The sequence below is a fragment of the Sapajus apella genome, unplaced genomic scaffold (assembly GCF_009761245.1).
Source record: "Sapajus apella isolate SASKATOON/1434 unplaced genomic scaffold, GSC_monkey_1.0 scaffold49, whole genome shotgun sequence".
Lineage (NCBI taxonomy): Eukaryota > Metazoa > Chordata > Mammalia > Primates > Cebidae > Sapajus > Sapajus apella.
Window position 1 is genome coordinate 77,956 of NW_022436989.1, and position 14,640 is coordinate 92,595.

General features: G+C 39.7%; 1 pseudogene; it reads left to right on the forward strand.

The window, feature by feature from the left end:
- Positions 1 to 1,489: 1,489 nt before the first annotated feature.
- Positions 1,490 to 2,219, forward strand: LOC116525915 (annotated as a pseudogene).
- The last annotated feature ends 12,421 nt before the right edge of the window (positions 2,220 to 14,640 follow it).

Below are 14,640 nucleotides of genomic sequence, written 5' to 3' on the forward strand. Positions count from 1 at the left end.
CACTGTAAAGTGTGGTCCAGAACACCTAGATCAGAAGAAAACAAAAAATAAATCATACTCATTTGTGAGATTCTGGAGCTAAGGGCACAACTAGTTTGTCATCATTCATTCCACATATAAGCAAATTGAGGAGACAGATGATGAGCCCTGGGAAAGTGGGAGTGCTACTCTAGGTAATGGAGGACAGTGTTTCTAACTTGCTTTGTTCCCCAGATCCTGTGTCTCATTCATTCATTCATTCATTCATTCAACAACAGGTGTTAAACGAGCGTCCTCTCTGTGACAGTCACTCCTCTGGGCAGTGCTGTTAGAAGAGTAAAAAAAAAAAAAAAAAAAAGAGGCAGAAGAGAAAAACCCTCTTGTCATGATGCTTACCTTTCAGTGAGAGAACCAGGCAATAAACAAACAAAATATATGGTATGTCAAAGTGGAAAGTGCTAGGAAGAAAATAAAGCAAGGGAAATGGACGAATAAGACTGTTGCGAATTTGGTTTTAAATCATTTGGTCAGGGAAGGTTGGTCAGTGAGAAGGTTGTATCTGAGGGAAAAGCCAAAAAATATGAAAAGCAAATTCCCCATGCCAAATTCAAGGGGAGAAATATTTGAAGCAGAGAGAATGGCATGTGCAAAGGCTCTGCGGTGAAGCAAGCCTAGCGCATTTGAGAATGGCTGGAGACGAAAGAACGAAGAGTCAGGCCAGGCGCGGTGGCTCAAGCCTGTAATCCCAGCACTTTGGGAGACCGAGGCGGGTGGATCACGAGGTCAAGAGATCGAGACCATCCTGGTCAACATGGTGAAACCCCGTCTCTACTAAAACTACAAAAAATTAGCTGGGCATGGTGGCGCGTGCCTGTAATCCCAGCTACTCAGGAGGCTGGGGCAGGAGAATTGCCTGAACCCAGGAGGCGGAGGTTGCGGTGAGCCGAGATCGCGCCATTGCACTCCAGCCTGGGTAACAAGAGCGAAACTCCGTCTCCAAAAAAAAAAAAAAAAGAACGAAGAGTCAAAGAAATGAGGTCAAAGGGGGTGAGTTAAACAAGGAGTAATATACATATATAGTGGGATTGCTGCCTGTTTCTTCCAGACCTTTATGAACTAGAGAGAATTCTCACTGTAATTTGGATACTTGCATATGTAATTAAAAGTTAATAAAAAGGACCAAGTGTGTTTATGGAGCTGCAAAGAGCCCATCTAGACTTTTTCAGTGCATTGCTTTGAATTAATCTACATTTAAAAACAAAGTCAAATCTTAAAAACCATGTCAAATTTTGGTTAGAAGAAAGAACTGCATAATAGGAATTGGAAAAAAAAATTAGCCCATTAAGCTGGAATCCTTTGATGAACGTACATATTTTGAAATTGTCTTTGAGAAATAGGCTAAGCTTTAAGGAAAAAATTGGAAGGCAAATATTTAACTTATGTGTATTACATTATGAGTAAATTTCATAAAAGCCTTGCCGCCTAGTTTGTTTATAGATACTATCTCGCTTTAAGGCATTACCAATGTTTTTTTTTAAAAAAATGCATAAAAAGATTCCAGACATGGTGGCTCCGCTAGGGGGTATGTTTTCTGGGCAGCCCCCACCGGGCCACCCAGGCCAAGCTTCGCTTCTTCAGGCAGCTCCAGGCACTCCTAGACCTTCCAACAGTACTTTGGTGGACGAGTTGGAATCATCTTTTAAGGCTTGCTTTGCGTGTCTGGTGAGTCAAGACTATGTCAATGGCACCGATCAGGAAGAAATTCAAACTGGTGTTGATCAGTGTATCCAGATGTTTCTGGATATTGCAAGACAGACAGAGTGTTTTTTCTCCCAAAAAAGATTGCAGTTATCAGTCCAGAAGCCAGAGCAAGTTATCAAAGAGGATGTCTCAGAACTAAGGAATGAATTATAGCAGAAAGACACACTAGTCCAGAAGCACTTGACAAAGCTGAGGCATTGGCAGCAGGTGCTGGAGGACATCAATGACCAGCACAAAATGCCAGCTGACATCCCTCAGGGCTCCTTGACCTACCTGGAGCAGGCATCTGCCAACATCCCTGCACCTCTGAAGCCAACCTGAGCAAAGGGCAAAGGCAGTTGGACTGTGAGTGGGCTGGTGTGTGAAGTTGGCCACACATCTTTTCCTGTGGACTTAACATTTTGAAAGAATTCTTTGCCAGATAATGAGTTCATTATAGTTTTATGCTCCCATTGAAAATTTTTCCACTTTTTTTTTTTTTTTTTAGATGGAGTTTTGCTCTATCACCAGGCTGGAGTACAGTGGCACAATCATGGCTCACTGCAGCTTCTGCCTCCTAGGTTCAAGCAGTTCTTCCGCCTCAGCCTCCTGAGTAGATGGGACCACAGGCGCGTGCCACCACACCCAGCTAATTTTTGTATTTTTAGTAGAGACAAGGTTTCACCATGCCCAGGATGGTCTCGATCTCTTGACCTCGTGATCTGCCCGCCTCAGCCTCCCAAAGTGCTGGGATTACAGGCATGAGCCACCACTCCCAGCCCTTTTCCACTATTTTTATAAGCTGTTAATTTCTTGAGTACTTTATAAAGGGTCTGTAGCTTGGATAAACCAGGTAAATATTTTGTCTTTAGCAAAGTTTTGACTGTGAGTGTGATGACACAGATTATTTTTTATGGTGGTCTTGCTTGTTTTTAAATTTTGTATGACTTTTCATCGCTTTATGTGTGTTTCCCATGGTTTGATCTGAAGGAAAAAAGCATAATAGCCTGAGAATTAGGAAAAGGGAATTTTAGTTGTAGGCCTTAGGATAATTACCCCTCAGTGGTGATAGAAAAGTATATAAATTTACTGTTTTTAGACTTTGGACTACCTCAAGAAGAGGAATCTAATACAATATTTGTAATGTTTCCAGAGGTCTCAGAATGAGGATTTCTTTTTGTAAATAGGTCAGAATAGGATTGAACTATCTTGAGTTAGTGTAGTAATCTTACAGTAGGATCCTTAGGTTGATGCTAACTTCTATTTGGGGTATGTTTATATTTTATGTGGTGTTTGCTTTTTCTTTGATAAGGAGGGATGTAGTGGGAGCAGTGATATGCTAACATTTGTTACATTCTGCAGTAATGAATCCGTTTAATGAGGCAGACACTGTTTTCAGTAGCCTGACAGTGGGGGCATAGGTGAGCTATGAGGGGCTAAAGCTTGCTCTGATTGTCTATTTCTGTTTTGAGTTTTCTTTGCATGTATCATTTTTGTTTTCCATTTTGGGAGGGGAAACATTTTCCATTAAGGAAGGTTGTTGCCAGTGGATTTGACTCCAAGGGACTAGTGTCACGGTGGAGGTGGGGAGGGGATGCAGGGTGATCATTGGCTACTGAGCGTCCACAAAGAGCATGTGGCGCCTCTGTCTTTGGAAGGATGTGTTGCTCTCTTGTTAGTTTTGCAGGCAACCTTGGATTCCCTGTTGAGTTGCTGTTAAGAAATGGAGACCAGCGTTTTTTCTGGCTCTCGTTGGTTAGGTTTTCCGAGTTTTATAGTTGGTTATTAGAGCTTATTAAATCACATCTCTTTACCAAGAACAAATGCTTCACTATCTTCTGACTGGCAGTATTCCTGTGGCTCTGTGACTTGACTCATTTTATTTTCTTCAGCCTTTAAGGCCCCTTTCCACATGCACTGACATCCACTCGTGTACCTGGTCCCTGAAGCCTCCCACCACCTGTTCTGTTGCATCCCCAAGGCATGGGACTTTGATCGCTTCTGCTGCCCTTGCTAGGTTCTCCCTGGTGGGTTAGAGGTTTGTATCTGTCTCTCTGCCCCTTGAAATTGTAATTGTGGATTCTTATCTACCCTAATTCAATGATGCTAATGAGAATTAGACATTATTCCCCTTACATATATAGGGACCATATAATCTTTTTCTTTTTGTTGTGTGTGTATATGGTATCTGGCACATGGATCTGTGATTAACACCTTAACACCAACAAATCCCCTCAGTTAGGATGTATAGGTTAAACAAAACTTTGAAAAGCTCATATGCTATGACCTCAAGGTTGTTAACCTGGTCATCTCCTGGTAATTAGAAACTCTGATTGTCAGCTTTGTATTTCTTGATTAAAAACCTAAATAAACTGATTAGGTTTTAGGTGTTCTTTCAAAGAGGTTGATTAAAAGATTGAGAACCATCCTATTTGGTGCTTACTGAAAAGATTTTCAATTACTGTATGTAACAGTTATTGCCATTTCTTTATTAAATTCAGAATTTTTTTGCCAAATAACAATTTTTCAAAAAAATGTATAAAAAGAAGAGAAAAACGGACTTGGGGAATTAAACTTATATATTTATTAATTTATGTCATTTAAATCAACCCATCACCTAGGTATTAAGCCTAACATGCATTAGCTACTTTTCCTGATGCTCTCCCTTCCCCCAGGTCCCTGACAGCCCCAGTGTGTGTTGACCCTTCCCCCATCCCACCGCTGCCCCTATCTATGTGTTTTCATAGTTCATCTCCCACTTATAGTTGAGAACATGTGGTGTTGGGTTTTCTGTTCCTACATTAGTTTGCTGAGACAGTGGGGTTTTCTAGATATATGATCATGTCACCTGCAAACAAAGATAATTTGACTTCCTCTCTTCTACTTGAATACCCTTTATTTCTTTTTCTTGTCTGATTGCCCTGTCCAGAACTTCCAATACTATGTTGAATAAGAGTGGTGAGAGAGAACATCCTTGTCTTGTGCCAGTTTTTAAAGGAATTGCTTCCACCTTCTGCCCATTAAGTATGATTTTGGATGTGGATTTGTCATATATGGCTCTTGTTATTTTTAGGTATTTTCCTTCAATACTTAATTTATTGAGAGTTTCTTAACATGAAGGGATGTTGAATTTTATCAAAGGTCTTTTCTGTTTCTATTAAGATAACCATGTAGTTTTTATCTTTAGTTCAGTTTATGTGATGAATTACATACATTGATTTGTGTACGTTGAATCAACCTTGCATCCTGGGGATGAGGACAACTTGATCATGATGGATAAGCTTTTGATGTGATGCTGGATTTGGTTTACCAGTGTTTTATTGAGGATTTTTGTGTTCATCATGTTCATCATGAATACTGGCCTGAAGTTTCCTTTTAAAAGTTGTATCTCTGCCACGTTTTGGTATCAGGATGATGTTTGTCTCATAAAATGAGTAGGAGTCCCTCCTTTTCAATTGTTTGAAATACTTTCAGAAGATATGATAACAGCTCCTCTTTATACCTGTGGTAGAATTAAACTGTAAATCCTTCTGATCCTGGGCTTGTTTTGTTTTGTTTTGTTTTGGATGGTAGCCTATTTATTACTGCCTCAATTTCAGAACTCAGTCTATTCAGGGATTCAGCTTCTTCCTGGTTCAGTCTTGGGAAGGTGTATGCTTCCAGCAATTTCTCCATTTCTTCTAGATTTTCTAGTTTATTTGCATAGAGGTGTTGATAGTATTTTCTGATGTTGTTCATATTTCTATGGCATCAGTGGCAATGTCCCCTTTATCATTTCTAATTGTATCTGCTTGATTCTTCTCTCCTTTTTTTTTTCTTTATTAGTCTAGCTAATGGTTAGTCTGTTTTATTAATTTTTTAAAAAAAACAGCTCCTGGATTTGCTGAGTTTTTGAAGGGTTTTTCATGTCTCCATCACCTTTAGTTCCACTCTGACCTTGGTTATTTTTCGCCTTCTGCTAGCTTTGGAGTTAATTCTTTTATTTGTGATGTTAGGGTATTAACTTGAGATCTTTCTAGCTTTTTGATGTGGGCATTAAATGCTATAAATTTTCCTCTTAACACTGCTTTAGCCGCATTCCAGAGATTCTGCTATGTTGTCACTTTGTTCTCATTGGCTTCAAATAACTTCTTGATTTCTGCCTTTATTTACTTATTTAGCCAGAAGGCATTCAGGAGCAGGTTGTTCCATTTCTATGTAGCAATGTGGTTTGGAGTGAGTTTCTTAATCTTGAGTTCTAATTTGATTGAACTGTGTTCTGAGAAACTGTTTGTTATTATTTCAGTATTTTGCATTTGCTGAGGAGTGTTTTACTTCAGATTATGTGTTCAATTACAGTAAGTTCTGTGTGGCAATGAGAAGAATGTATATTCTGTTGAGTTTGGGTGGAGAGTTTTGCAGATATCTATCAGGTCCACTTGATTCAGATATAGAACTATAAATACCATTTGACCCAGCAATCCCATTAATGGGTATATACCCAAAGGATTATAAATCATTCTACTATAAAGACACATGCACATGTATATTTGCTGTGGCACTTTTCACAATAGCACAGACTTGGAACCAACCCAAATGCCCATCGAAGATAGACTGGATAAAGAAAATGTGGTACATACACACCATGGAATACTATGCAGCCACAAAGAAGGATGAGTTCATGTCTTTTGCAGGGACATGGATGAAGCTGGAAATCATCATTCTCAGCAAAGTAACATAAGAACAGAAAACCAAACACTGCATGTTCTTACTCATAAGTGGGAGTTGAACAATGAGAACACATGGACACAGGGAGGGGAACATTACACTGGGGTCTGTCAAGGGGCGGGGGGCTAGGAGAGGGACAGTATTAGGAGAAATACTTAATGTAGATGATGGGTTGATGGAGTACAGAAAACAACCATGGCACGTGTATACCTATGTAACAAACCTGCACATCCTGCACATGTACCCGCAGAACTTAAGCTATGAAAAAGAATGGAAACTCCATAAGGGAAAAAATTATTTTACTCCTTCATTGTCATATTGTCATATAATCATACATTTGTTGAATGTATGCTCATTAAATTTATTTATTTAAAAAATAAAAAAATACAACTGCAAGCCAGCAACTTGGATGGAGTTGAAGACCATTATTCTAAGTGAAGTAACTCGGGAATGGAAAATCAAATATTGTATGTTCTCACTTATAAGTGGGAGCTAAGCTGTGAGGAGCAAAGACATAAAAATGACATAATGGATTTAGTGGACTTGTGGGGAAGGGTTGGAGGGGTGTGAGGGATAAAAGACTACACATTGGAGACTTCCACCAAGACGGCCGAATAGGAACAGCTCCAGAGCACAGTTCCCCATGAGAGCCTGCAGAAGGCAATTGATCTCCACATTTCCAACCGAGGTACCAGGTTCATCACAATGGGACTGCTTGGATGGTGGGTGTAGCCCAAGAGGGCAAACCAAGGCAGGTTATGGTGCTGCCTCACCCGAGAAGTGCAAGGGGCCGGAGAAGTCCCCCTCCTACCCAAGAGAGGCCATTGGGGACTTATCTGGACACTCTGGTACTCAGATACTGCGCTTTTGCCACAGTCTTTACAGCCCGCAGACCAAGAGATTCTCATGGGTGCTTACAACACCAATGCCGCGGGTTTCCAGCACAAAATGGGGCAGCCGTTTTAGCCAGAACCTGGAGCACTGGCAAGACAGAACCACTCATTCCCCATAAAAGATGGGGCTGAAGGCAGGGAGTCAAGTGATCTGGCTCGACTGGTCCCACTCCGACAAAGGCCAGCAATCAGGCAAGAAAAAGAAATAAAGGGTATTAAATTAGGAAAAGAGGAAAGTCAAATGTCTCTATTTGCAGATGACATGATTGTATATTTAGAAGACCCCATCGTCTCAGCACAAAATCTCCTTAAGCTGATAAGCAACTTCAGCAAAGTCTCAAGATACAAAATCAATGTGTGGAAATCACAAGCATTCCTATACACCAAAAATAGACAAACAGCCAAATCATGAGCAAACTCCCATTCATAATTGCTACAAAGAGAATAAAATACCTAGGAATACAACTAATAAGGGATGTGAAGGACCTCTTCAGGGAGAACTACAAACTGCTGCTCAAGGAAATAAGAGAGGACACAAACAGATGGAAAAACATTCCATTCTTATGGTTAGGAAGAATCAATATCGTGAAAATGGCCATACTGCCCAAAGTAATTTATACATTCAATGCTATCCCCATCAAGTTACCATTGACCTTCTTCACAGAACTGGGAAAAAACACCTTAAACTTCATATGGAACCAAAAGAGAGGCCGCATAGCCAAGACAACCCTAAGCAAAAAACAAAAACACAAAACAAAGCTGGAGGCATCAAGCTACCTGACTTCAAACTTTCCTACAAGGCTACAGTAATCAAAACAGCATGATATTGGCACCAAAACAGAGATAAAGACCAATGGAACAGAACAGAGGCCTTGGAAGTAACACCAAACATCTACAACCATCTGATCTTTGACAAACCTGACAAAAACAGGCAATGGGAAAAGGATTTCCTGTTTAATAAATGGTGTTAGGAAAACTGGCTAACCACATGCAGAAAGCTAAAATGGGACCCCTTCCTTATACCTTATGCAAAAATTAAGTCCAGATGGAGTGAAGATTTAAACCTAAGACCTAACACCATGAAAACCCTAGAAGAAAATCTAGGCAATACCATTCAGGACATAGTCATAGGCAAGAACTTCATGACTAAAACACCAAAAGCAATGGCAACAAAGGCCAAAATAGAAAAATGGGAAATAATTAAACTTAAGAGCTTTCTGCACAGCAAAAGAAACTATCATTAGAGTGAACCAGCCACCAACAGAATGGGAAAAAATTTTTGCAATCTACCCATCTGACGAACGGCTAATATCCAGAATAGACAAAGAACTTAAACAAATTTACAAGAAAAAAATAACCCCATCAAAAAGTAGGTGAAAGGTATGAACAGACACTTTTCAAAAGCAGACATTTATGCAGCCAACAAACATAAAAAACAAGCTCACCACGTCATTAGAGAAATGCAAATCAAAACCACATGGAGATATCATCTCATGCCAGTTAGAATGGTGATCATTAAAAAATCTGGAGACAACAGATGCTGGAGAGGATGTGGAGAAAGAAATAGGAATGCTTTTACATTGTTGATGGGAGTGTAAATTAGTTTGACCATTGTGGAAGACAGTGTGGTGATTCCTCAAGGATCTAGAAATAGAAATTCCATTTGACCCAGCAATTCCATTACTGGGTATATACCCAAAGGATTATAAATCGTTCTATTATAAAGACACATGCACATGTATGTTCATTGCAGCACTGTTTACAATAGCAAAGACTTGGAACCAACCCAAATGGCCATCAATGATAGACTGGATAAAGAAAATGTGGCACATATACACCATGGAATACTATGCAGCCATAAAAAAGGATGGGTTCATGTCCTATGAAGGGACAAAGATGAATCTGGAAACCATCATTCTCAGCAAACTGACACATGCACAGAAAACCAAACACCACGTTTTCACTCACAAGTGGGTATTGAACAATGAGAACATGTGGACACAGGGAGGAGAACATCACACACCAGGGCCTGTTGGGGGTTGCGGGGAGCCAGGGGAGGGATAGCAGGGGGTGGGGAGATTGGAAAGGGATAACATTAGAAGAAATACCTAATGTAGATGATGGGGCGATGGATGCAGCAAACCACCATGGCACATGTATACCTATGTAACAATCCTGCACAATCTGCACATGTACCCCAGAACTTAAAGTATAATAAAAAATTAAATAAAAAGACTATGCATTGGGTACAGTGTACACTACTCAGTTACCAAAATTTTGGTGCACCAAAATCTCAGAAATCATCACTAAAGCACTTATCCATGTAATCAAAAACCACCTGTTTCCTCCAAAATATTGAAAAAAAAATCCTGCAGGCCTTAAATATCATTAAGATATTTAATTCCTTAAATGTCTGAGAGCACCATATGTGAGGATGGTTGGAGTGGGGAGCAGAGCAGGGGCCAAGCCCCATTCATGGATGTCCTGTGTTCTTCTGCCAGGGAAGATGAGCTGAGGGTCATGTGAATAAGCTTGAATTTCTAAACTGGATGTTGATTTCTGCCCATGCATACAGGCCAGATCTCTGCTGCCAATCTGTAAAGGACAGGGCACTAGCCTCCCAGACATGGCCTAGGAGCCCAGACAATTCAGACAAATCACAATGAAGGAACCCAGAGTGTTGTATTCAACCAATTTATATTACACAGAGATAAAACAGAAACTTCTGCTTGAACTTTTCCTAAAATGCACTGATCTGCTCACAGCATAGTGACTACCACTATATAGATCTCAGAAGAATTTTTAATAGAACCGGGGTCCCTGAACTTGTGCCTCCCCAACAGAAGCCAGGATACCCAAACTGCAGTTTTTAAATCCCTGAATGAGTCCTTTTTTCCATACGTTGACTCCCTCACCCCCAGAGGTATAGCAAAAAAAAAAAAAAAAAAAAAAAAAATCTTCTGTTCTTCTGATTAAATGAAAGTATCAATTAATGGAGTTCTGAAAAAGCAATCCTTGATGTTATTTCTTCTGGTCTGTGAGAACAGAGAGGAGCCCTTCTCCAAGCTCTTTCCTATATTCCTGCCTCTCCCTCGGCTGCTTTCTTGTGATCTGAATACTTCAATCACCTTGTTTGTTCACTGCATTCTTAAAGGCATTCTTGCCACAGTGTTACTTCCTTGAGCAGCAAACCCCATGCTACTCAGATCTTCCTCCTCCTCTGTCCAGGTGTGTGCCAGGTTGGGCTGGCAATATAGCCACAAATATGCGGGCCACTCACCACCAAAGAGGAGGCCTAGCACTCTGTAGGCAGGACTGGTCTCCCTGAAATCAGAGGAAAACCAGACTGTGGCTTCCTCAGTCACACTCCTCCGTCTTCTTTCTCTTAGGTTCCCAAACATCGGCCTTTTGTTAGTTGACCCAAAGACCAGTCTCAGGTTCAATGATTGGCTGGAAGGACTTAGAGAACTCAGAAAAGTTGTTATAGGCTGGGTGTGATGGCTCAAGCCTATAATCCCAACACTTAGGGATGTAGCAGGAGGACAGCTTGAGATCAGAAGTTAGAGACTAGCCTGGGCAACATAGAAAGATCAAATCTCTACAAAAACTAAAACAAACAAACAAAAAAATAGCCAGATGCAGGCCATGCATACCTGTAGTCCAAGCTACTCAGGAGGCTGGGGCAGGAGGATCACATGAGTCCAGGAGTTTGAGGTTGCACTAAGCTATGATTGTGTCAGAGCACTCTAGCCAGTGACACAATCAGAGTTAGACCCCAGCTAAGAGAAAGAAGAAAGGAAGGGAAAGAAAGAAGGAAGGAAGAAAGAAAGGACGGAGAGAAGGAAGGAAGGAAGGAAGGAAGGAAGGAAGGAGGGAAGGAAGGAGAAAGAGAAGAAAGAAGGAGAATGAATGAAAGAGAAAGAAAGAAAAGAAAAAAGGGAGGGAGGGAGGAAGGAAGGAAAGAAGAAGAAAAGAAAGAATGAATGAAAGGGAAAGAAAAGGAAAGAAGGAAGGAAGGAGAAAGAGAAGAGAGAGAAATGAAAAGAAGGAAGGAGAAAAGAAAGAGAAAAGGAAGGAAGGAAGAAGGGAGGAAAGAAGAAAAGGAGGAAAGAAAGGGAAGAAGAAAAAAGAAAATCTGTGTATACTTATTACAGTGAGTTTTGACTTATTAGAGTGAAAGAATACAGGTTAAAATCAGCAAAGGTACCCATGCATACATGGCCAGCTGATGTTTAACAAGGTTGCCATGAACACAATAAGAAAATGATAGTCTCTTCAATAAATAGGGAAAATTGTACATCCACATCCAAAAGCATGTAATTGGAATCTTATGTTACATCTTACACAGAAAGTAACTCAAAATGAATTGAACACTAAAAGCGGTGGGGGATGAAGAAAGACACAAAGACAAACATAACAGAGAGAAAGCTGGGCCAGGTAGTCTGGGAAAGTGAGGATGTCAGTTTCTCTGGCTCCGACCTGTCTCAGAGTACTTTATTTTATATGTTCACAAAGCACATAGCAGAGGGAGGATGCAGTTACTTAGAACAGCCTGTGAATATTATTCTCATACTTCAGTTAACATACTTCAGCTAACAACTATCTTCCAGCAAGGTCAGTGAAAGCTGGTTATCTTTTCTAGGCCTGTCCGCTCTGCCCTGAGACATATACATCCTCCCTATTATGGTTTCACTTCTCTGGAGTTCACCCGAAGTTCACAGCAGCCTTGCTGCTGATTCCCCCAAAGCAGGTGGGCTACTCTGGCTCTCTACAACATAACCATAAAAATCCTAGAAGAAAGCATTGAGGTAAAGCTCCTTGACTTTTCTAGATTCAGGCAATGATTTCATAGATCTGACACCAAAAAGACAGGGAAAAAAAAAGCAAAAATAGACAAGAGGGACTATATCAAACTAAAAAGGTTTTGCATAGCAAAGGAAACAACCCATAAAACAAAAAGACTACCCAAAGAATGAGAATACATTTTCAAATAACATATCTGATGATGGGTTAATTTCCAACATAAGGAACTCCTATAACTCAATAGGAAAAAAAAGAAAGAAAACAAAACCTGACATAAAAATGAGCAAAGGACCTGAGTACACACGTTTCTCCAAAGACGTACAAATGGCCATGGCCAGCAGATATATAAAAAGAAGCTCAACATCATATCAGAGAAATATGAATCAAAACCACAATGAAATATCATCTCATACCTGTAAGAATATCTATAATCAATCAATCAACAAAAACAAAAGAAAAAAGTATTGTCAATGATATAATGAAAGGGGAACCCTTGTACATTGGGGGTGGAGATGTGAATTAGTACAGGTATTATGGAAAATAGAATGGAGTTTCCTGAAAAAAGAATTAAAATAGAACTGCCAAATAATCCAGCAATAACACTTGTGGGTATATAGCCAAAAGAATAAAAATTATAATTTTGAAGAGATATTTGCCCTCCCATTGATTGTAGCATTATTTGCAGTAGCCAAAATATGGAAATAACCCAAATGTCCATTGGGAGATGAATGGCTAAAGAAAATGCACATATATATATATACAAACATACAAACAATGGAATATTATTGAACCTTTTAAAAAGAAGGAAATCTTATCATTTGCAGTCATTTAGATGAACTTGAAAGACATGATACTAAATGAAATAAGTCAGTTACAGGACAGGTACTGCATGATTCCTCTCATAGGAGGTATTCAAAATTGTCAAACATGTAAAAGTATACAACAGAATTGTGGTTACCAGCACATAGCGGGAGAGGAATATGGGGAGTTGTTATTCAATGGGTGTAAAGTTATAGTTAAAATAAGTTCTGAAGAACTGCTGTACAACATAGTGCATATAGTTAACAATAAGGTATCGTGGCACTTAAAAATTTTAAAGGACTTTTTGCGTGTTAAGTGTTCTTATCAAAAACAACAACAAAGGGATAACAGGAAACTTTTGAAATTGATGGATGTGTTCATTACCTTTATTGAGGTAATGGTAACATGAATATGTACCTATGTCCAAATTGTATACATTAATTATGTGCAGTTTTCTGGATATGAATTATACCTCAATAAAGCTGGAAAAATAAATTAAATAAAATGACCAAAGGTAAAACATATGTAGTACCCAGAAAAGACAACAACAGACTTCCAGTTGTCTTTTTCCTGTGCAGTTGTATAGACAGTGCTCAGATCTCCCAGCAACAATGTATGACAACACATATAGACCACTGTCCACCAGGAAAGGACACTCAAGCCTGGGTGTCCAGAGTTTCTATCAGGGGTAAGTCAAATAGATATGATTGACTACCTGGGTGGTTAACCTGAGTCTCCAGCCCATCCAAAGATCAAGCTGGTACTGCATAAGCCAAGTCCCACACCATAAATCATATTGTTCACATAGACTGTCTAGGGTAGCCCAAGCCCCAAGTAAATAAAAACACTTTTATCAGGCAGGATATTCCAAGGACTTAGAGGTAGTCTCTTAATAGCCAGGTGTAAAAGAAAATAAAATTTCAGGACTCTCTAAATGTATTATGCCAAGGAAAAAGTTAAGTCCTGGAGATTGAATCACATAGCAGGTTTACAATTGTGCTTCTTAGATTACTTCTTAATTCTTCTGATTTTTGTACTTGTTCTCTAAAAGACTAGGAGGGACCAGAGATCAGACCTTCACCCCTCCTTCCAATCACTGATTTTTTTTTAGATTAACTGCCATTATTGTCCAGTACCTAACTCAGGCTAGATGACACCCAAGACCCTCTATGACTGTTACATCTTCAGTGTAGAATGCTAAATATGCCTTTCAAAGACAGAAAGAAAGAAAAAGGAAGGAAGGGAGGGAGGGAGGGAGGACAAGACTACCTTGACCTACTCAGATTGTTGTAACTATGCACTAAGCCTTACATAGAAAGATGTTGAAATTCTGTTAAACATCCCCAAGCTTTATCTATATAAGCAGTCTCAAATTCTGCACTTTGGAGCACTGACTTTCATTCTTTGGAATCTGTGCTTCCCAGGCAGGCCTATCCTCAACTTTGTGCTTGAATAAACTCTCTTCAAACTAGATTCTGATCCTTTTGGTTATTTGGGGTCATACACTCTGCAGTCATTATGAATGTGCTCTCAGATCCTTAACATTTCTATGTGTGTTCACACAGAAATCAAACAAGTTGCCATTGAAATTATCATAGCTGGTCCAGGTTTAAGGCAGAGAGTCCTACAAACTGGACTTTGGACTCAAATGTGCTGTATGACCCCAGGCAAGATACTCTCTGTCTCTCTGCCACAGTAAGAGAGACAGTATCTTGTC